The sequence below is a fragment of the Crinia signifera genome, chromosome 5, assembly GCF_055691185.1.
Source record: "Crinia signifera chromosome 5, ASM5569118v1, whole genome shotgun sequence".
In the NCBI taxonomy this organism is placed as follows: domain Eukaryota; kingdom Metazoa; phylum Chordata; class Amphibia; order Anura; family Myobatrachidae; genus Crinia; species Crinia signifera.
Genome location: NC_139221.1, coordinates 166844754 through 166868583, shown reverse-complemented (window position 1 = coordinate 166868583; position 23830 = coordinate 166844754). Strand labels below are relative to the sequence as shown.

At 42.6% G+C, this 23830-nt stretch overlaps 1 protein-coding gene across 3 annotated transcripts in view; it reads left to right on the top strand.

The window, feature by feature from the left end:
• The window catches only part of GALNT1 (polypeptide N-acetylgalactosaminyltransferase 1), a 205261-nt gene that overhangs the window by 13008 nt on the left and 168423 nt on the right, over nt 1–23830 (top strand). The gene's annotated exons all lie outside the window — the stretch shown is intronic.

The window sequence follows — 23830 nt, the reverse complement described above, 5'->3', positions numbered from 1 at the left end:
CATAATCATTGTCCCAAATGGTGTGTGGTGGAATTGTTGTATGGTAAACTATATTTCATATTGTATTATGCCATTAAGTGATGACCTATAATGAATATTGTGTTCAGCCTTCCTTATAACTAAACGCTGTTTCTTTGATTTGACAAAGGGGAAGTAAACTGCAGAGGTAGCTTTGTTTATACTGAAAGATCACGTCCGAAGGATTCCCGTAGCCATTTTCCCCCCAAATTAAATGCTGATATAAATATAATTCCAAGTGATTTAGAAATACTAATGTTTGAACCTTACTTATTTATTTTATTTTATTTGTACATACAGCCTTTAATGCTTTGTGACTTGTGTTGAAATTACAATGAATAAAATAAATAAAAACATTCTTATCTGGACCATGGAGAATCCCAAGTGACTGTGGCCTTGTATAGATGTCTACCTAGTAGCCCCCAACCTGGAAATTTTAACCCTTTCATACATAGCAGTCACTTCAGTGGACAACTGCTTTCGTGCCATTAGGTGACCGCTTTTATTTACACAAAAAATTATGTGAAAGAAAAAAAGGCTCAAATGTTTGCCAGGACGAAGCACTTCTGTAATATATATTGACTTTTTATGCTGAAAAGGCCCCCCTCGGCTTATACTCGAGTGAGGGTCCCACTTGAGTCAATAAGTTTTCCCAGTTTTTTTGTTGTAAAATTAGGTGCTTCGGCTTATATTTGGGTCGACTTATACTTGAGTATATACGGTACTCTATTTTTCATATTTAATTCTTCTCCACATTTGACATGTGGCGGCCCACTGAAAAAAATACTAAATCTACTTAAAAACAGCAAAAGGGAGACTGATCAAATAAAAATCCAAGGCCTGAGAGAAACATGGTACTTGGCCATCTTTAGTAAGTTGTCATCTTGCAGGAGGAAGTCTGTCATCCGTTCCAGTGTGTGTCGACAGCTTTTTCGGTGTGTGTCACACACCTTAGTTAAGGATCAATGTCGAATGAGCATGAAAGCTCCGATGCAGCGTTATGTCTCTCTCTCCCTATCCCCAATAAATGGCTTCCAAACAAATAACTATGACTGTTTTTACTCATTCTTTTAGTACTATAGTTGTAATTGACGGCTGGATTCTGGTTGGTTTGCAAAAGCAAACTCCTTTTAATGGACAAAACCATGTGCACTGCAATTGGGGCAGATGAAACAATTTTTTGATAATATCTTTATTAGTAAGCAATTTAAAGGTAAAAAGCCATCTTTTGCTTTTTAAATTGGTCAATTGTATAAATTGTCTGCGACCTGATACATAGAGTCCCTGTATGAGGGATATCGATGGCGAAGTATAAAAACAAAGTAATGAATATAGAATAGAAAGAAAAATAAGAAGATTAAAATCGGTAAACTGTTTTCAAATTCCGGTTTATTCTGGTACTTTTATTGATAAGTAGCAGTAATATTGTGCCAGTATGTGCCTCTTTTAATTGTCAGTATAGGGCCGCTCTGTGTGCTATATTTTCAGCTGGATCTGCCTTTATTAAGCTGATATAGCTAGTTTAGTAACTGTTGTGGTTTAAATTTATTAACATACACTGTTGCAAAAGATCAGAATACTCTTTTAGAATTACAGTAGGTCTGTCTGACTGGCCTGTCAGGGTTTAAATGCAAATCATACTGTCTTTTGTCTGATCAGGGTTATCAGGAAATATTGTGTAGTGAGTAGCTGTGACTGGTGCATACACTTTATTCATACATATTTTTTCTGATAGGAAGATGTTGATATAGAATGTGCAGCCGTGCTTTAATTGGTGACACTCAGAATAGTATCCCTTGTATACATACAGTAGTAGACTTTGTAGTCTGTATTGCTATTGTGGTCATTAACCGCAAATCACAGATCACATTTATAAGCACTTGTAGCGGTCTAACAGTTACAGATAGGGTGGCGGGGCGGGCGTAGTTGTGCTATCGCAGCCTGGGGAATTGTTCCCTTCTGAACGCTGCGTCCCGGCTTGAATGCACAGCCGGGTAGCGGGTTTTCTGTGTGCGAGGCGGGCGTTACTGCAATCTCACAGCCTAGGGAAGTATTCCCTTCTGAACGCTGGGTCCCGGCTTGAGTGCACAGCCGAGTCGCGGGGTCTCCGTGTAGGAGGCTATATTACTGCACTGTCGCAGCCTAGGGAAGTGTTCCCTTCTAGACGCTGCGCGCCGGCTTGAATGCTCAGCTGGGTAGCGGAGTCTCTGTGTGAGATCCCCGCTTTCAGCACCTTCGCAGCACAGGGATGTATTCCCTTTACCTGCTGCGTGTATTGGCGTGATGCTCACGCTTCTTACAATTGGTGCTGAGTCCCCTGCCCTGCGTACCCTTCTGTTACATAGTAGGTTATTTGTACAAGTTAAGTCAAACACATGATACAATAACAAACAGTTTACAGCGATATGCCAATGCGCATTTCGCTCTTTGAGCTTTGTCAAGGCTCAATCTAAGTGTCCAGCGCGCCCATCATTTGCTGTATTTAAGGGAGTGAGTCCTCCCTTGGGGGTGGTTATCCAGAACCAATCCCAGACCTCAATTTCGAATTTTGAATGTCAATAGGTACTGTGATAGGTTTAACTATTTCCCTGATGTTGGATGTGATATAACGCTAATTATCCAATTATGTGGGATAATACACCTAATTGGATTCATAAATTGCTGTATTATTCCTAGTTGTAGGTAGCGATCAAGTATTATAATGTTTATTCTGAGTTGTTGATAGTAATCATCATGTGCTTATGCAGCAACACTTATTAGTTCTTATTTATTTACTGGCATGCTTTGATCATTATCGGGTCTTAAAACATTGTGATTTAAATGAATCGCAAATCCCCTGCATTTGCTGATAATCTATGATGTGACAAATATTGCCCAGTCTAGGTCCTACATATATATCTGATGCTAAGAAAGTTTTATCTGTATAGCTTTCTGCATGTGTCTTAGATAGAATATGTATCCCTTGTTGGGAATTATCTCTCAGTAGCAGTAATTGTTCCCTAGGATTTATATGAGGCTTCAATAAGTGAATAAGTGAAAGAAATACGTGAAAAAAATGTGTCATAAATTGTAACAAATAATAGTGAGGGTGCTGGTGAAAAGTCCATGAGCCCTGTTGGTGTCACGCTGAAATAAAATATACCGTGATATAGGTGTCGTTATTAAATAATATTTGTTTAGTTACTGCTCCCTTAGGATTACAGTAGTTCCATTTCCATTCATACTGAGTAGTGAGTTGGTGATGCATACTGATCCATGTGGGATCTGAGGGTGAAAAATAATAAAATAAATAAATATAAAGAGTATATAAACACTCCGTGGGGTGTGAATGTGTATCTTCTGACTAGATTGATACCTACGTAGCCGTTAGTTAAGGTGTGTATCCCGTCCGGTGTGATGAAGGGAAAGAAATAGACAAAAAATTTTTTTGTGATCATAGGGGGTAGTGATCTCTATTAGGGATAATTTGAGATGGGGGTATAAGAACCAATATTATAGGACGTGTTGATAGGCTATTAAAAATATATATATGTTTTTAGGGTTCCTAATGCTAGGATGACATGACCGGGTACCATTTACTTATAATCTGCTGTCCTCTTGTGAGGGATGGTGTAGGAATTTTACAGGATGATTATTATATATTTATGGTGATGTCACTTGATATTATCAATGCATCAGTGTTGTCTCATCTACAGTATTGTCTACCGGTAATAACCATCATTGTTCATGAAGATATATATATATATTATGGTGTTCTGATGATTTCATCGTATTTATTGTTGGTTCAATGTCCTTATATGGTTTTTAGGATTGGTAGGTACAGAGTTAGGTAATAGTTTAGAATATCTGCGGGAATTATTTCGGAGAGGGTGTCTTCCCATGCTGATGGGTACAAAGTATATAAGAATGCTGAATATACGATCTCTTCATTCAAGCCATTTGGTTTCAGACTGTTCATGAGAAAGATGTGTTTGGATTCCTTTTTGAGGAGTTCTTCTGTTATGTTGCCACCTCTTAAACCCAGAATCACTTTTTCAAGACTCATTGCCTGTAGGCCCTTAGGGTTACTTTGGTGGTGTCTCAAGAAATGTCTTGCCACACTTGTGACCTTCTTCATTTTCTCCAGGTCTTTTTGTGCGTTCTTAATATTGCCCACATGTTCAAGGATCCTTTTCTTCCAAGGTCTCTTGGTCATCCCTATGTACTGAAGATTGTAGGGACATGTCAGACAATAGATTACCCCTTCTGATTCGCAATTGATCTCTTATTTTGGTACTCGTCCCGTATCTATTGGTGAATTGTTTACTGTTCACCACATACTCACATACCCTTGAGGCTACAAAGAAAGATCCAAGCTAAGTGCTACTACTGGGGCTTGCATCATGTTGCGGCTTTAGACACGTGTTAAGTCATGTGACTGAGGTGAAGAGTAACCTTTTGGGTGGCGGTGGCAGTGTGCCCTTCAATTTGCAAAGGTGCGGCTAGACTGCAGCGGAAGGTGACCGATGCAAGGGAGAAAATGTTATACTGGAAGATGGCAGAGCAATGGCGTGCATCTAAATTTGGTATGACGTTAAAACATTGAATTTCATGTGTAGTACAAGATTATTTTTAATCGATGACCCCCCCCCCCCCCCCCAAGTGCCTATTCAAGTGGAAAACAACCCAGTAAGCCTCATCATTGAATATTTAGACTGTTTGGACAGTTTAAATATTCAATTTTCTGGGTAGTGGGATGAAGGCCACTTAAGTTAACTATTATACTAAAACTAAAGTTTATATTATATGGTATCTATCCTGGCTGAAACGTATGAACCTGTGGGATGTACTGCCCGACCCTTCTGCCTGTGGGTCAGGGATTTAACAAACTTGACTAACAACTATTTTAATCTGCTTAAAGTCATTTGGTAACAAGTTGCTGGTTTTCATTTGCTCCCATACAGGTTTTCATTGTAGCCAACAAACTAGTTTGTACTAAAGAGACCCTCATTTGTCATAAGTTACTGCTAATTTAATTTCCTTTAAAGACTCCATGGTATTTAAGTAGTCCTGTCCTTGTTGATTTGGTATGTATGTATATTTGAAAAGACTGGACGGGTGCTCCCAGCCAATCAGCATCCGGCCAGTCTTTTGAATATGTTTTGAAATCCAGCGCATCCCGCCCGCTGCCTGGCAAAAAGCCAGACTGTCCCGATCTCTGCAGTCTGGACCCCGCTCTCCAACCCCCCCCCCCCCCTGCATTTTCTGGTGTGAAAAGGGTATTACTGGGCCTAAAGCCACCTTGTTGTTCAGTTTCTTTCAAGTGTTTTTATTAACCTTGATTATATAATTGATGTTAATATTTGGCTGGATGTTGGTCACCTTTGTACATCAAATCTAGCATTGTTGCACATATATCTCCCATACATACTGAGGGATATAATAGTCTGATTTGCGTGATCGAGCAGCACCCAGCCTTAGGTGCATGTTCTTTCTCTAATTTATATAGATCTATAATCCTATAGGTTGAGTATCAAAATATCAGTTATCCAAATTATTCCAAAAAACATATATTACAGAAAGTGAAAAAAATAAATAAACATTTCTTGCTGAAAGAATTACTGGGGAAATGAACTGGCACTAAATATGTGCAAGAAAATGATGCCCCTTTCAGCCCGCACATATTAACCGGTATATTGCCATTTTTTTACAGTTTCAAAACGGTAATATGTGCAGTCTGAAAGGTCCAGAGTGAATTTACAGTTTTTAAATAACTGGTATTTTAAAACTGTAAAAAAGCGGGGTCCTACCCATTTCAGACCCGTTTTTTTGTTATCTGAACGGGTCTGAAATGGTACCCAGGCAGCAGTGAGCACTGTTGGTCCCCAGCGCCGTGCATATTAATGAACCAGCTGCTAATTACATATGTGCATATGTAATAAGCAGCCGGCTCATTAAATATGCACAGCGCTGGCTCCGAGAGGACCAGCTCAGTGTACCCTGCCTCAGGTACTGGGGTATAAGGGGGGGTAGTATTCTCTCCCCCCCCCCATTTACCGCCAGCAAGTGTCAGCAAATCACTCATTCCTCTCTCTGCTATTGGCCTGAGTATGCTCACTCTGTGAGTGCACCTCCCTCTCCCATGCTGGCTGTCAGGCTCCCCGTGTAACGTATTACCACCGGCCAGATCACTTCTCTGCATGGATCTCCTGCAGTATACCCCTGCACCAGAGAGAGACTTCAGAGAGTGGAGGGCACAGCAGCACAGAACTGTTGCTTTCGCACCGCAAACCTGCTTTAGACCAGGTATTTACATGCGATGTGAAAGAGGTTAAACTTGCTCTAACACATTTTAAATACCTGGTCTAAGCATGATTGTTTGGCATTCAAATTCAGTAACTTTGTATCCTGCATGTATTTTGCACATTGATTATGTATGTTATGTGGATCTTTTTATGGAATACTGTATGGATTATGAGTTATTGGAATTGTTTTATGGAGTGCATATTGTATTTTATATGAGATGTTTATATTTTTTATGCTTATGGTACAATCCGGGTTTAGTACTCCACCTAGACCGGGGCAGGATTGTTCCCACCCCCGTATCAAGGTTTGGGTATAAAAACCCTACATTGAGACACCATTATCACACCCTGAGGAAGGATTAATTTTGAAACTCGTTGGTGTGTAAGGAGGGAGGCACGGCAGCTTCTGGATCAGACCCTTTCCATCGGTCCCACTATTCTCCAGCTCAATCCGGATGAGAAGGTTTTTTTGGTGGTTGTATCTGGAGCTCTCTGTCCCTCACTTCATTTTTTTTAAATACTTTTTATCTGTATTGGAATTTTTATTCATAATAAGCCTCTGATGTTTGGAACTCACGCTGTCCTGTTCTGGGAACTCATTATGCTGGCTGGGACGCACTAAAGAAACCCCTACGTGAACATACGGCATTGCCACCAGGTCAGTACTATCCGAAACAGAGTGTGTGTTTGTCACAGAAAATTGCAGCTTTTAAAGAAACCGTGATGTGCATATAGGGAATTATAACAAGGTCAGTTGTAATCTCCCCGTGTTTGGATAGGAGTATATAAGATCCCCTTGAATTGAGCCTGTAAAGATACCTTTGTCTGCACATAGGGACCAACACCAAGGTCAGTGTGGTCCCTTAGGTTACGAACCCAGGGATACTGCTCATCAATCATTCATTGGATCCAACCAGCGCTGGAAAGCTACCCTATATTTTTTTGGTCTTGTGTATAAATGCTAAGGAGTGGTGCTCCTGGATAGCAATCCAGCTGCGGTTGAAAGCGCTGTTGGACTGAGAATCTATTTTTGTACAAATAAAATATATTTATTTAGCTGCAATAATTTACAGTGTGCTAATTGATTCCCTGGGGCAATTCATTTCTTACCTGAAGACAGCCTGTAGACTGCATTAAACAGGGATTCCTTCCCAGCTCTGTATAGACCTGAAATAATATGCCTGTTTCATTTTTTGGGAAATTGCAAGCAGCAAAACCTGAGCTACACACTAAAATTAGTTATTTTTATTTAAGTGATTTTTTTTTTTTCTACTTTCTCATACTGCATTTGCATATGCTCGCCCACAACAAGGAGTAACAGGAAAACATAAGAAATATGGAAGGATTATTGGTGTGCACATGCTGCTCAATATTGAGATATTGTGGTTGAGATTTTTGCTTTGGACAGAACAGGAAATCGATTGTTTCCCCGAAAGATCTAAAAAATGTTGCCAACAAACAAGAACAATCATTTATACATACTAGATGATAAATCGGGTAGATGTCATGCATTTCTTAACCTGCCTCTAGCATGCAGCAAGTAAATTAACAACATTCCTAAAATAAACAAATGGTACTTGTTTCCTAGCACGGCGCCATAGATTTTAATTGTATTGATCGGGGCCGCAAAAATCGCGTCCATCGCATGCTGACCAAATCGCATGCGATGCGATCGACGCAATTTTTACATTGGAATCCATGTATAATGGTCTCTGAAACCCAATTTTACATTGATTTCAGTGTAAAAAGCCCCCAAACCACCCATTTTGATAGCAACCCCCCCTCCCCCCCGATGGGTGAAATGGCCCTCCATTGTTAATGCCACCCCACTATTGACACCAACCCGAAGCGTGGCGAGCGCAGCGGTACGCGTCCTACGACCTTTTCATACCCGCACTATCCATGTCGGCGTGGAGTTGATTTTTATATAGTGTGGCGATCGCAGCGAGGGGACGCGCATTACTTCACAGGTATACGCGTACCATCGCGGGTCTCGCCACGCTTCGGGCACGCTGCGCTCGCCACACTATATAAAAACAACTCCGTGGATAGTGGGGATATGAAAAGGTCGGAAGACTCGTACCGCTGCGCTCGCCACGCTTCCGGTTGGTGTAAATAGTGGGGTGGCGTTAACAATGAGGGGGCATTAACCATACTTAATGCCCATGAGGGGGCATATACAATGAGATATTGGCCCTTTTCCCATTGTTCCCTATGTAAAATCGGGTTGATCGCGTCGATCGCATCGGATTCCATTATAATGGCATGCGTCCAATGCGATTTTAACTTTAAAACGAATTTAACATTGTTCTCTATGGGAAAATCGCTTTGATCGCGTTGGTCGCATCGCTGGTGGACGCCATCAACGCGATTTTTGTCTTTACCGGCAATTAAAGCTGGTAATTGACAGAATATCGTGTCCATCGCATGCCTTAAGTACCTTAACTTAAGGCATGCGATCAACCCCGACGGGCGCCGTGCTAGGAAACCAGTACCAAACAAATTATTTTGTGATCCATGGTTTACAATAATATGCATAAAATAATCATTAAATCAATTTTAAAATAATTCCACTTTCACATCACAAATGCCGAGTCGCACCTGGGATTTGGACACAGGTCCGTCCTGTGAGGGACCCAGCTTATTGTCCATGGGGTGGACCAACAGGGCATCAGGTGGGGGAGGAGGCAGCACTAAGGTAACACTGCTGTCTTTTATATAAGTGAATAGGTTCCGGGTTACCCATTCACACTACCCAGAAACGGGTAAAACCCTTCTTTTAACCCAGGTCAATTTACCGAGTTGCTGGACCCGTTATTTTTCAAAAGGCCCTTTCACACTGCACAGTGACCTGGGTTGACCTAGCAACAACCCAGGTCAGGCCTGGGTTATTTGTGCGGTGTGAAAGGGGTAGAAGTTTGGTATTTCTAAAGCAGTGTTAATCTACAACTTTGGAGAGCTAACCCCTGCTTCAAGTGGACCTCTACTATATAGTCTGGACGAGTTTATTACCATTGTAGAAAAGTTAGCCAACCACTTCCTCTTTAAAATTGATTTTTATTAACTCATTATTTAACTCCTTCAAACTTAACTTCACTTACACTGCTTTCAGACCTGAATACCCGGTCCAACCCTGTATTGTGAACATTGGTCCATCCCTGCTGCGACCTGGGTCAGACTCCTTTTTGACACCTTTCACACTGCGCTTCAACCTGGGATATTCCCTGGTTGGCCGCTTTCACACTGGACTATTAATATCCCTTTCACACTTGCAAGCCGGGTTCTAAGTTCCGGGTACGACCCGGCTTGCAAGTGCTTTCACACTGGCCACCTGACCCGGAATGAAGTTGAGCGGGTGGCGTCATCTGGAGGCTTGGCCAGGGCGGCGCTGGGAGATGTCAGCACCTCCCAGCGGCGCATTTTCACTGCAGTGAACGGGATCTGGGTCACGCTGACCCGGAATACCCCTTCACACTCATCGCATCCCGTGTCTATTCCGGAATCTACCCAGGTCAGAACCTGGGTAGAAATCCCGGAATGCTGAACATGGGATGCGGTGACAAGACCCTTACACAGAGCTAAATCCGGGGTTGATGCGCTTTCATGTGCAAAAACCAGGGATATTTTTGCAAGTGTTAAAGGGGTATAAAAGTGGACTTTTTTTCAGGCTCGCAAACATGACGTCACAAAGGAAACCAATGTGAGGGGCTGAAGGGAATACTGAGCAATGTCTATATTTGCGCTGGGGGGAGAGCCTCTCTTTTAGCTATGTTTTGTAAACCACAGCATCTTTTACTGTTCCTGTCATATCTGCGCATTTCTTCGTCTCCCCTTATATTCAGCAATCTCCTCACCTGACCAAACTTAAGACCTGGCTGTGCTACTGCTGGAATGCTGCCTCGGACATGTACTCTGCAGTGTGCGGCTTGTTTTTTCGGGCTCTGGCCACTGACCTCATGAAAGGAGACATCCAATAGCTGCGTTTGATGAATGCAGTGTTAAATAACCTGGGTAGTGAGCTTTCAGACTGCACACACACCTGGGTTAGAGCTGTGTTCAACCCTGGTCAAGACCAGGGTTGAAATTAAGTGTTACTCAACCCGGGAATATTCACAGTGGCGCTTTCACACCGCACCTCGACCTGGATTGGAGACACAAGGACACTGCAATAACCCGGGTCCAGAGTGCGGTCTGAAAGTGGTATTAGACTACATTCCCTACATTCCCCTATACATCCACACTCCCCCTATAAAGTTTGAATGACTTTTCAGTGTCATGTCGAACATTCAATGTTCTATATACCACAAAATTGCCTACATTGTCTTGTACTGTAACTCACTACTTTTTCTTGTTTTGTTCATTTTTTATGTTACATGTTAGGGATCCCTTGTGACCCCATATAAGGAATAATAATTTCCTTTTATTATTCATTGTTCTGCCTGCCAGGGTTAAATTAGGAACTACCCATGTGGGGTAATTTGCTATAATGAAAAATGTTGGTTGTTCTTAAGGACATTGACATGCCTATGTTTTATCTCACCATACCACCAAATGGCTACTGTATGCCCCATGCTACCATTCACCTTCTAATTCTTACATTGTCTAATATATATAATACAAAATGTGCTACATACCCACATACAGACAGTTGCCACCCCTGCTGGTTTTTAATGCAGCTCTCTAATTCTGTCATTACTATATTGAAAACCCACTATGTTCTGTCAGGGATCTGGTAATAGGTAGTTGGTTATAGTACACGTCTCTGAGGAATGTGGGAGGTACACAGGGTAGTTACTGCACACAGGGTATAATTCTGAAAGGGTAGCAAGGATGACACTTTTGCAGATGGACACAACCATACTGCACTGCAGGTAGTGTAAATGTAACATTTGCAGAGTTAGAATTGGGGGATTTTTTTCTAGTTTCTGTGCAGGGTAAATACTGGCGTCTTTATTCTTACACACCTCCCCCAAATCTAACTCTCTGCATGTTACATCTGCTGCACCTGCAGTATGGTATGGTTTTGTCCATTTGAAAAAAATTGCAGACTTGCTAACAGGTCTGAATTAGATCTACAGTCATGTGCTGAAGCAGCAAAGAGCGAGTAGGACTCCCTAGCTTCACTTCAGACAACATCCCTGCCATCGAAAAACTCCATAGTAGAGCAGGCTCCTGATAGCTTGTGAAGAGAGGGTATTCAGAAAGAAATATAATTGGAGGAGGAGATTTTGCACTATTGTGACAACAGCAATAGGACCATAGTACCTGTTAGCCTATATTGAATAAAAAAATGCCTGAGCAAATGCAATCTCTGCTGGGTGGCATGTAGACATAGACAAGCACAGGATATTGATCCCGGGGTAAGTACTGTTGAATGTGGCTGACACATACTCTGATATGATGGTTGCATAGTGAGTGAATAAAAATGCTATACTCTGTAGACCATCCTATTATAAACATGACCTCTTTCCTTCCTCTGATCATTTATATGAGCTTTCAGATTCCCCAAGTGGATGATTTTCTAGTGTTCAGAGAACGTGGGAGGTTGCAGTACTTGCACTGCTATGGTTTCTCACAAAGGGGGTGTTTATCAAAGTGGTTCCAGTTGATGGGTCAACCTGATAGTGTGCCAAGCAAGCAAGGCACCAAGCCCAAATGGGATACGATCATATTGTCTACAGCTACTAGGTCGACATGGGTCTAGGTCGACGTAAGCATTAGGTAGACATGGGGTTTTTGAGCCGACAGGCGGTATTTCATGCCCTACCATCCACAAGGGCGTGGTGGGAGAATAAAATATTTTTCCCGAAGCATCACGAGCGCTGCGAGGGGATGCGGTGCACTTAAAAATGTGTCCATGTCGACATTCGGGTAAAAAAAACAGTGAAAACCCCATGTCGACCTTTTGACTGTCAACCTAAAGCATGCGTCGACTTAGACCCATGTCGACCTAATGAATGTCGACCAAGTTGCTGTAGCTAATATGATCCATACCTGCCCAAATCATGGTAAGGGAATGCATTATACTAATTGGGAATCAATGTCGACATAGAGACCAAAATCTCTGAAAGACTCATGTCGTCCATTTCCTGGTCGACCTAGTGCATATCTACCACTTCTCTGTTGACCAACCAATCGGCTCCTAAATGTTATTTTTCAAACAGCAAATAATACAGATGCTGATTGACTGGTGCTTTTATCTCACACAATTTTTTCCACTCTTAGCTTTTAAAATACTGCAAAAGTGATCAGTTGAAGAGCATGATGATTAACATTAGGCTTACCAAATAGTCATGTGAGGCAGCAGGTACCTTTTTGTAATTTGTTTGGTATGATTGTATTGAATTTTGAAGAAATACACTATGTGGATGAGTACCCATAATTGCCAATATTTTTAAATGGTTTCCTGGGATCTTTTTCTGTTTTAGTAAGTAAAGCTCCGTATAGTATGCAACATTGCCCAAATAGATATTTTTGCATATCACTTTCACATTATGACCTGTTTACTGAACTGAGTAAAGGTCCATACACACTGGGCAATTATGCTCAGCGTGTATGGAGAGCAATGACCGCTGTCACTGCTGGGGGGAAGCCGTTTAGTGTATACACACTGAGCGGCTTTCCCCCTGCCCGGCACTTCCAGTGAGGGGCAGACGGCTTTGCAGTGCAGAGCTTTCTCGGTGATGATGCGGGAGCCCGCAGCAGTGCTCACCGCTCATCGCCGGGCCATACACACTGGGTGGCTTTGAGCTGAAAGCTGCTCAAACTTTTTGTTTTGAGCGGCTTTCATTTCAAAGTCACCCAGTGTGTATGGGCCTTAATAATGTTAAGATGGTGTTTTTCCAAAATGTAATAAAAGGTAAATGCACTGTATACATTGTTTAAAGGCATGACAATTATATTTTAACAGAGCTTGTTTATATCCAGAAATGTTATGTTTGAGAATTAAAAAAACTTTTAATTTAAAAACTGTAGTAACCTGACTTTGTGGTGACCTTTTACGGTTGCAGATTTTTTTTTTTTTATGGTTTTTCTGCTCCCTGAAGATGTCAGTATCACAAAACTGCCCCCTGGGATTTTGGAAATCCCTGTCAGAATTCTTGAGTATTAATCCAGAAATAAGTTACCATGGTAACAATGCTTTCTTGTGACAAATGAAACAAATTATTCCTAAACAGTTTTAAGACCGAAAAAGGATTCATAAATATATTTTTTTTTCTACTAACTTCACTATTAATGGCTTACCTGGCCCATTATCATTTTGTCCGACCGCAGATCGCCAGGCGTGATTCAGTGTCCCACGTGATCGGTGAAAAGGGGGAGTGTCCACGTAAACGGCCATGGATTGTCGATGTTCGATCGTGACCATTCACGGCCGAAATCAACAAAACGGGCCCGACTGTTTTTAAAGTCGGGCCCATTCTGTCCATCTGAATCATCAATGCTGTTGGGAAACACAGCATTGAATAGGCGGTCGCTGCTATTTCCCCCGCCGTAAATAGTGGCCCGGATTGAATACCCACCTAAATCTCTAATAAAAAATTATTATTATTATTATTATTAGACACATTATTAAATATTCGGCGTAAAAAAGAAGGTATCCGTGAATTTTATTTTTTGCGTGAATGTTTGCAGACTAAATAGAATACCACTGTGAGGATAGTTTCATATGATTTTAAAAGCATGTCAATTTCTTAATTGAACAATATGCATGGTGTCTATTGGCTTGATTCTATTAGAGCCAACTTTTGTTTGTGGCATGTCATTATTATTGTGCATTATATGATGTACCTAAATCATAATGGCTCATATAAAAATGTAAACCTTTTATGCATTTTATAAGATAATCCACAGACCAACACATTTGGCAAGGGCACAACAGGCAGTTGAAACCATTGTTAATAAACATCTAGTTACTGGGGAAGCTCTACAGTGCCATGGAGTGTGTCACTTTATTTATTTATGTATGTATAACCTTTTGTTACTAAAAATCTAAACTTATTATGTTTTACTTAAGTTTTATTTTTCTTTTATCTGGTTTTAGCAATTTTTTTATTGCTGCAGCCTTTCTGTTTTCCCCATAATATTTATTTTGTCCAGCAATTGGTGGTTTAATTCCAGTAATTGTTGCTTTAAATTAGAATATTTTTAACAGTGAGGTCATCACAAAATGTTTCTGGCTGACCGATTTTATTCATAATTTTGCCTTTTCATCTGCACTTAATTTTCATTAAAAATATTTTCCTGCCTAATGATATACTTTAACAAAGAACGCTACTGGTAAGGCAAATGGAGTGCGCTTGCATATGCAAGTGAAACTTGCATAGCTCGAATGATATGTTTTTTTTTCTTTTTTGGCATCTTTTTCTTATACGGTCGTATTTTACATTCTTTAGTGCACAATACCTATGGAATTCTGCAGTGGGACAGTATTTCCTACTGCCCCAATATAGGGGTGAAATCAATTGTCAATGCTGCTCTGTGAAATGGGTGCCTGCATGGAGTAGATAAATTATTGCTACATTCTGGCATGGGTGCCGTGTATGAACACATTTCATCTCCCAGTTTCCTAAGGTAGTTAAAAAGAAATGCGATAAATCTGTGGTTTGGGTGCTGTACAAGCACTTGGAATTAAATATACCAGGTGTGGCTTAATCTGGTATGTTTGGGTGCATAAAGTACTGAATGTAAAGTGAATAAAGTAATTAATGGGTGCCCCAAAAAACTATTTAATTGCACATTTGGGTGCCCATTAACTCTAATGTATTATTTGGAAGAATAATAGAAACCTTTAATTGCCACTGATGGAATGCAGAGAAATGTGTTTGATAAAAGATGAAAACAGGCGGGGACTAGTTATTGTTCATTCTAGCACCCGCTATATTTGAAAACCCATGCAGTTCCTCTTCTCTGCCTGGGGTGTCACTGTCTGCTGTAGTGCTTCTAGCACAGTGTGGTCTGTATATCAGCACTGATATGCAAACCAGACCTGTGTTAGAAACACCACAGCAGACAGCGACACCCCAGGCAGGGAAGAGGAACTGCATTGGCTTTCAAAGATAGCGGGTGCTAGAATGAACACTACTAGTGATAGTCTATGCATTGGTAGGTACCTACCATTGGTCAAAATACATACAAACTTTGAAACCTAAATTATCTTTTAGTGAAAGTGAAAGCATACATTTACTTGATATGGTACCGGAAATTAGAAATGTGCAGGCTCTTATTTTCAAAGCAGGATCTTATTGGCTATCAACGGTCATGTGATTGGGATAGCCAATAAGATCCTGCTTTGAAATCAGAGTAAATCAGAGCCTGCACATCTCTACTGGAAATTCGTTTGTATTCTGCATACAAATATTTATTTTTATCATTTTTGAAGGTAGATTTTGCAGTTCTTGTAATAACTCATGTGATTTTGTACACATCCATGATGTTTTTAGTTAAACTTTTTTTTATGTATGTGTTTGTGAATTGGATTTGATTTTTTTTTCTTCATTGTAGTTTACCACCCCTGCTTCTAGGTGGCCATCCATCAGAAAGACCTGTCTTAAGGTGCCCACAGACACATCAATTATAGAATGCGTTTTGTACTTTTTAAGCACAAATTGCATCTTATGTACAATTATTGGATGGTGTTTATGGGCTTGTGCGATGCTGTATGTCTAAAATTGTATGTCTAAAAAAGTACGTGCTGCACGTACTTTTTAGACTACATCTGAAATTTAACATTACAAACATGGGTTCATCACATCACATCGCATGCATCCAAGTGCACATTGCATCGCAAGCTGGAAGAAAAATTGTATAGAACCATTGTACAGTCAAAAACACATAGCACAGTACAATTGTAGCGTCTGTGGGCACCTTAACAATCATGATTGTGTCCAACTTTCCCTTCAACTCCCCGGCAGTCCTTGGTGGTTTTTGGACACACACTGTACTCACAAACCATCGTACAATCCAGCTGCTGCATACGAACGGTCAGCTCACAATCGATTGTATGCATCTAACCTGTCTGAAAACTGACACTCAATTGACTCCAGTTGTATGAGCCATCAATCGACCAGTTGCATGTGCTTAAAAACACATGCAATCGGCTTTTAATCCCAACTGATCAACTGATGCAGCACGTCTGATCAAAGGACCAATCCACCAACTTGTGGGACCACGCATTGCACAATTGAGTGCATACAATCTTTAATACAACAGTCCAGATTGTACGATTGGGTACAATATCTTTCTGGTGTATGGGGGGCTTAACTCTGCAATTCCTGCCTCCTGTCTTCCATGCCCCCTCCCTACTTTATATCCACAACCATTTGTATCATTTTTTCATATTCACCTTTTGTTTGCTCAAATCATGCTAGCTGCATGCTGTAATTTTAGATCTGTTATATACTGTACTGACATATATATTGTATTGTTTTCATTCCTATCTTTATGACCGTATGGACTGTTCTGAAGTCTTATATATAAAAAAAAAAGCAAACTAAATAATGTGGCAGCAAATATAAGACTGTGTACTCCAGAATATTTATTTCATTATTTTTTTTTTTTAATATAGCGCATGCATATTCCTCAGCGCTTTACAGAGTATAGTTGAACATTGACATCAGTCCCTGCACCATTGGAGAATACGTTCTAGGGTTAATTTTTGTTAGAAACCAATTGAACGAACAGTATATTTTTGGATTGTGGGAAGAACCTGGAGTAAACCCAAGCAAACATGGGGATAATTTACAAACTGCAAAGATGGTTGTGGGGTGCTTGTCTATAAAAGTCACAACAGAATGATCAATTGGGTATCACATATTTTTTTTTTATTTTATTTAAAAAGTCTAATAAACACTTTAATAAATGATTATAGAATAAAATATTCTCCTATTTGAAGAACAAATAAAATATATTATGCACAAGTAAAATTGATGTTAGAAGGACAGTAGAAGGTTATACTTAGTCATTCCCGCTTGTTCCTAATTGTGCTCCCTCATGATGGTCATGATCATCAATGGTCTCCCATTTTGTACTCCATATGGAAACTGGTATTGTCGGTATCCATAAACCTGACTGGAGGCCCAAGGCCTTTTTCCTGATGTGAAGATCAGGTTTCCCTGTCAGCAAACCGGTGGGTCTTCAATATTTGAGCAGGTGGTGGTGTTCCAGATTGAAATGTCCAGTTGGAGGATGTAAACCAATTCTGGGGATCCAAGATAAAAAGTTTGGGGGAGCTGGTCCAAGTGGGATAATTAGTAGAAAGTCCAATGTCCAACAATAGGTGCAACCTAACTAGTTTCATTGTTCTCTGACAACTTTTTTCAAAGGTTTTCACACACCTTTGAAAAAGTTGTCAGAACAACGAAACGCGTGTAGATTTATGCTTATGTAATTGCTCAAATTGCCAAATTTACGCCTGTTGTTGTGTAATTTTTTTTATTTTTTTGCAGATCAGTCAGAATCTAGTACTCCTGAAGGTGCCCATACATGGTACATTTGCCGGGTGCAATGAGATGCATGCTTCCATGCACAGCTCAAAAAGTACATACAATCTACAAAAGTAAATGCAATCTAGTCCAAAATGCATACAATAATTGTACCGTGTATGGGCACCTTAACACCTATTGAGGAAAATATTTAATACATTTTTGTGTGCTTTTGCACTTTCACATGCACTTTGTAAAATGGACGCTGTACACAAAAGCTGTAAGCTTCCTCATGATAATTCCTGAAAGTTTTTCAGGTTACTTGTCACCTAGCCAGCTTATTCAGACCCAGTCACTCATCCACATGTACTGTATTTTTTGGAAGTAGAGTGTTTGATAGACCTATGTATAGGTAAAACAAAAATGTAGTAGCAAAAGGGCTATATAATGCTGGAGGCCTATTAGTGGAAGGCATTATAATAATCATTTTTTATAGTTGATCTAGAAACTCAATTATAAATTCACTTTTTACAAGGCTACCATGGTGTGGCGTGCTTTTTGCCAATGTTTGGAGTTGTTAGATCGCTGCATCTCCATAGTGGTAAATAATATACCATTAATGCCTGACTGGGTTCAAGTCTGGGGACTGAAAAGACCATTGAGGTATTGTACATCAATGTGTTACCACACACTTTCATGAATAGTGGATTTTCATCTTGGGAGACTCTTACCCCATTGAAACCTTGCAATAAGGATGTACCAAACCTTAACAAACTGCCAGAATCTTTCATTGTTTCATCCTCAGACCTGTAGAGTCCTTTAGGTTGTTGCCACACTGGTCTGTCTGTCTGTCAGTCAGGGAAGATTATTATTCTGACTGGTGTATAGATCACCTTCCACTGGTAATCCATTACTTGTGCTCTTTGTACCATTGAACTTAGACATTTTTATTGCCAGGTGTGTTTGGGAGCATTATCCTCTTTTACCTGACTGGTATACTGCTCTGTTGAATTCTTCTTGTACTGTTTGATAGTCTGCCACAGATCAGAGTTGATCTAAATTAATCTGCAGTTAGCTTTCTTTACCGTGTACGAAATAGTCTTGGCTTATGTTTTTGGTGACTATTGCCCTTTTTGTTTTTAGTTCGATTTTTACTTGGAACTCCATGTTGACATAGGCATGCTTGCCTAGAAATCATCAGCGTATTAAGCTGTTTTGGTTGCTAAAACGCCTGTTTATAAGCACTCTGTCAGTTTCCCCTCTTTCAAAGTAAAGGTCCATACACACTGGCCTATTTTTGCCCAGTGTGTAAAAACAGCGATGATCGTTTTCGTTGCTGGGGGGAAAGCCGCTCACTGAGCCGCTTTCCCCCTGACCAGCGCCAACAGCAGGGGGAGGACGGCTTTGCATAGCGCAGAGCTATGCAAAGCCTTCCTCCAAGCCTCTCATCTGTTGGTAATACCAGCAGATGAACGAATTTCACAGCAATGATGCATGAGCATGCAGCAGCACTCACCGCCGGGGCATACACACTGGGAGGCTTTGAGTTGAAAGCTGGTCAAACCTGCTGTTTTGAGCGACTTTTAGCTCAGTCACCCGGTGTGTGTGTGTGTGTGTGTGTGTGTGTGTGTGTGTGTACCTTAACTGAGGTCTCATCTTGCAGCATGCTAGTCACCATTATTGGCAAATCAGCAGTATAACACAAAAGCAGTATAACACATTACTATATTACTAGTTGTATAGTTAAACATATGTGTGTGTGTGTATATGTATATGTATATGTGTGTGTGTATGTGTGTATATATATATATATATATATATATATATATATATATATATATATATATATATATTTATATATATATATTTCACCTACATGCAGCAGGAGCCACTGCAGTCATTACATGTGGGGATAGAGTAGGTGTACTGGAGGAGTGGCACTTTAAGAAAACTTTACTGCTGCAGGCTCCTCCCTCCTCTATCCCCACCCAGACCCCAGTCTTAGAAAAAGTGCCCGGAGGAGTAGGTTCTCTGGGCCTCTTCTCCTCAGGGAGTTAGGTCTTTTTACTTTTATTTTTATTTTTTATTCTTTGGAAATTTTTATTTTTACTGCTGAACATCAGGCAGACCCCTCCGCAGGGTCTGCCTGCTCCGTGGGACCTGGAGGGGTGCTGGTCGCCACTGCCCGCAGTGCGCCTTCCACGCATCCGGCCACCGGTGCCACCGCATCGGGGACCCGCCGCAGCTGCACGCGGCTCGCGTTACGGGTCCAAAGGCCTGGCCACTGCTCCAGGAATGAAGGCAGCATCGCTGCAGGTAAGCGGCGCTGTGCGCCGAAATGTGGCCTGAGACGGGCGGGCGCACCCGTTCTCTAATGTTACAGCAGCCGAAGTCCTGACGGCCGCCATTTTGGTGTGCGTCAGTGGGGACAGAATCAGAGCGGAGGCTGTACACAGCGCTCCGCTCTAGCAAAGCTACGCGCCGGAGGGAGAGGGAGGGCTTAGGTGACGTCACCGGGTGCCGCCCTTTCTCTTTCCTTCTCTCTCTCTGCCGGCGCCATTGCTGTCCCACCGCAAGGCTGATCTGAGGACATCGTGTACCGCGCTCCAGCGCACGCACTGCAGTCCAGCGCTCCCCCTTATCCACTACAGAGAAGGTCTGTAAGTTACTGGGGGATTATTTTTGTGCACAGTTTACAGAGATTGTGCATAATCTCTGATACAAGGGCGGAAGGCTCCCCCTCCCTATCCTAGCTCAGCTCCGCTGCTCTAGGCATAGAATATCTGTTGCTTACAGTGTGTGCACTTGGTATATTTGTGTCTGTGTGAGTGTGTGATTCTAGAACTAATCTCATACACTGACAATATGGCAGGAAAAGCTGCCTCCAAGGCTGCTCTTAAAGTTTTCACCTGTAAAACTTGCAAGGAGCAATTCACCCAGCATATAAAGGGTGTCTCTTTGTGTGAATCTTGTTATCAGGCAAAGCACACACAGGATGTGGAGCCTCAGACACAGACTTCTCAGTCAGATTCTTCTGAGCCTTTGCTACAGGATGTGTTGGCTGGATTAGCTGCAGAATTAGCTGCTTCCAGGAAGGACAGGGAGCGTTTTCAGGCTCACCTCTCCATGATGGGTTCTACTGAACCAGCCTGGGTTAAGACCCTTATACAGTCTGTGGGCTCTTTGTCCAACCCAGTGGCTGGCCCTTCACGCCCTCCACAAAAGCGTCCTAGATCACCCATAGGTTCAATACAGGGAGCTGATATTGATACTGATGGGGATGAGGATGTGGATTTACTTCAGGTAGATGAACCTGAACACATTCAGGATGAGGCGCTACAGCGTGATGATCCTCAGGGGGTAGAGGGCCTGATTCAAGCAGTTCGCACCACACTTAATTTGGTTGAGGAGGATGCTCCTGTTCCTTTGTCCATATTTGGTCGGACACAAAAGCATCAGGTTACCTTCCCTGATTCGGATGAATTGGATAGACCACTTATTAATGTGTGGAAAACGCCAGACAGAAAATTCCAATTGTCTAGGCGCATGAAACTGCTCTACCCTTTTTCTCCTGAATCTAGGGAAAAATGGGAGACTCCGCCTCCAGCTGATGTCTCGCTGTCCAGGCTCTCCAAGCGAACCACGCTTCCAGTTCAGGCTGCTGTGGCTCTGAAGGAGGCTCCTGACCGTCGTCTTGAGACCACGGTAAAATCTATTTACACCACGGCAGGGGTTTTACTCAGACCAGCCCTAGCTTCAGCCTGGGTCAGTAAGGCCATGGAGAAATGGGCTGAGGAGCTTGCATTGGGTTTACAGAGCGGTAGGCCCCGTGAAGAGCTGCTACAGCTGGCTCTGTATGTCAAGGATGCAGCTGCCTATACAGGAGAAGCTGCTTCGGATGTAGCTGAGTTGGGGGCAAAAATCTCAGCTTCAGCTGTATTGGCCAGACGTACTATCTGGTTAAGGTCTTGGCAGGCGGAGGCCGACATTAAAAAGGCAGTAGAAGCTTTGCCTTATGCGGGAGATATGTTGTTTGGGCCTGAGCTTGACAAGCTCATTGCTCAAGCTACCGGAGGTAAATCTACCTTCCTCCCTTCGGCCACTCCCCCACCGAAAAGACAATTTACGGGTCCGTCCTTTCGGGCTTTTAGAGGGGGCGCCTCATTTAGAGGACGTGCCAGGGGAGGCTTTTCGTCCTTTCGAGGGCGTAGAGGCAGAGGTGGCAGAGGTGCCGCAGCCGCAGTTACCTCTACCCGCCGTGCAGAACCCAAGGTTGCAGACAAACCTGTGGCATGACGGGCTTCCCGCCCATTTGGGGGACCCCAAGGTGGGCGCAAGGTTATCCCTCTTCGAGAACGTCTGGAGGTCTCACTGTCGAGACAGTTGGGTGCTTCAGATTGTGGAACACGGGTACAAACTGGAGTTTGTTCAGGCTCCGCCGAACAGATTTTTTACAACAGGCCTACCTGCTTTAGCAACAACACAAGCAGCTTTGGTCAACTCCATTCAAAGTTTTTTACAAGCAGGGGTCGTTATACCTGTCCCCAAAGCTCAGGAAAAGCTGGGTTACTACTCAAGTCTTTTTCTGGTACCGAAGCCGGACGGTTTGGTAAGACCCATTCTCAATCTGAAGCACCTCAACGATTACATCGTGTACCACAGGTTCAAGATGGAATCCATAAGGTCAGTCATTGCAAGCCTGGAGCCAAGGGAGTTTCTCTTATCTCTGGACATAAAGGATGCCTATTTGCATATTCCGATCTGGGAACCACACCATCGGTTCCTCAGGTTTGCTATTCGCAATCAGCATTACCAGTTCAGAGCACTCCCTTTCGGTCTTTCATCAGCTCCAAGAACCTTCACAAAGGTTATGGCTTGCATGATATCAGCCCTTCGGATTCAGGGGATAACGATTGTGCCCTATCTGGACGATCTACTCCTAAAAGCATCCTCACCTCAGAAGCTACAACAGGATGCCCGGACTACCTGCGACTTCCTGGTTCAGAACGGATGGATCCTGAACTTCAAAAAGTCACAGCTGGAACCAACACAAGTGATCTTGTTCCTGGGTCTGTTGTTCGACACTGTCCAGGAAAGGGTTTTTCTGCCACTATCCAAAGTCACAGTTATCCAGCAGAGGGTTCGTCAGGTTTTGACACCTCGCAGAGTATCGGTGCATTTATGCACGAAGCTGTTAGGCCTGATGGTGGCAGCCTTCGAGGCCCTATCTTACGGAAGGTTTCATTCCAGGACCTTCCAAGGCAATCTTCTGGCTCAATGGTCGGGGTCCCATCTTCAGATCCACAAGACCATTGTTCTTTCCAAGGAAGCTCGACTCTCTCTTCAGTGGTGGCTGGATACATCCAACCTTACCAAGGGTCGCTCCTTCCAGTCTCAGGTCTGGACTATGGTGACCACCGATGCCAGCCTTCGGGGTTGGGGTGCGGTCACGCTGGGTCGCACTTTCCAGGGTCTTTGGACCAGCCAGGAAGCCCGGTTACCCATAAACATCTTGGAGTTACGGGCTATCAGGTTGGCACTGGCTCAGGCCCACCCCCTACTTGTCGGCTTGCCGGTAAGGATACAGTCGGACAACATCACGGCAGTATCTTATATCAATCGACAAGGGGGCACCAGGAGCAGGACAGCCATGCGGGAAGTCCGCCCGATTCTGTCCTGGGCAGAGACATACACCACCGGTTTCTCCGCAGTCTTTATTCCAGGAGTGGAAAATTGGGAGGCGGATTACCTCAGCAGGCAGGATCTCCACCCGGGAGAGTGGGGCCTTCATCCGGAGGTTTTCCATCAACTGGTTCAGAAATGGGGGATGCCACAGATAGATCTCATGGCATCCAGACTGAATCACAAACTTCCGAAGTATTGTGCAAGGGCTCAGGATCCAGCGGCTGCGGCAGTGGATGCCCTCTCCATTCCCTGGGACTTCGACCTGGTATATCTCTTCCCTCCTATTCCGTTACTTCAAAAGGTACTCAAACGGATAAAGAGGGGAGCGGCAGAAGTCATCTTGATCGCTCCAGATTGGCCCAGGCGTCCGTGGTACTCCGACCTCAGGGACCTGTTGGTGGAGGAACCTTGGCGCCTGCC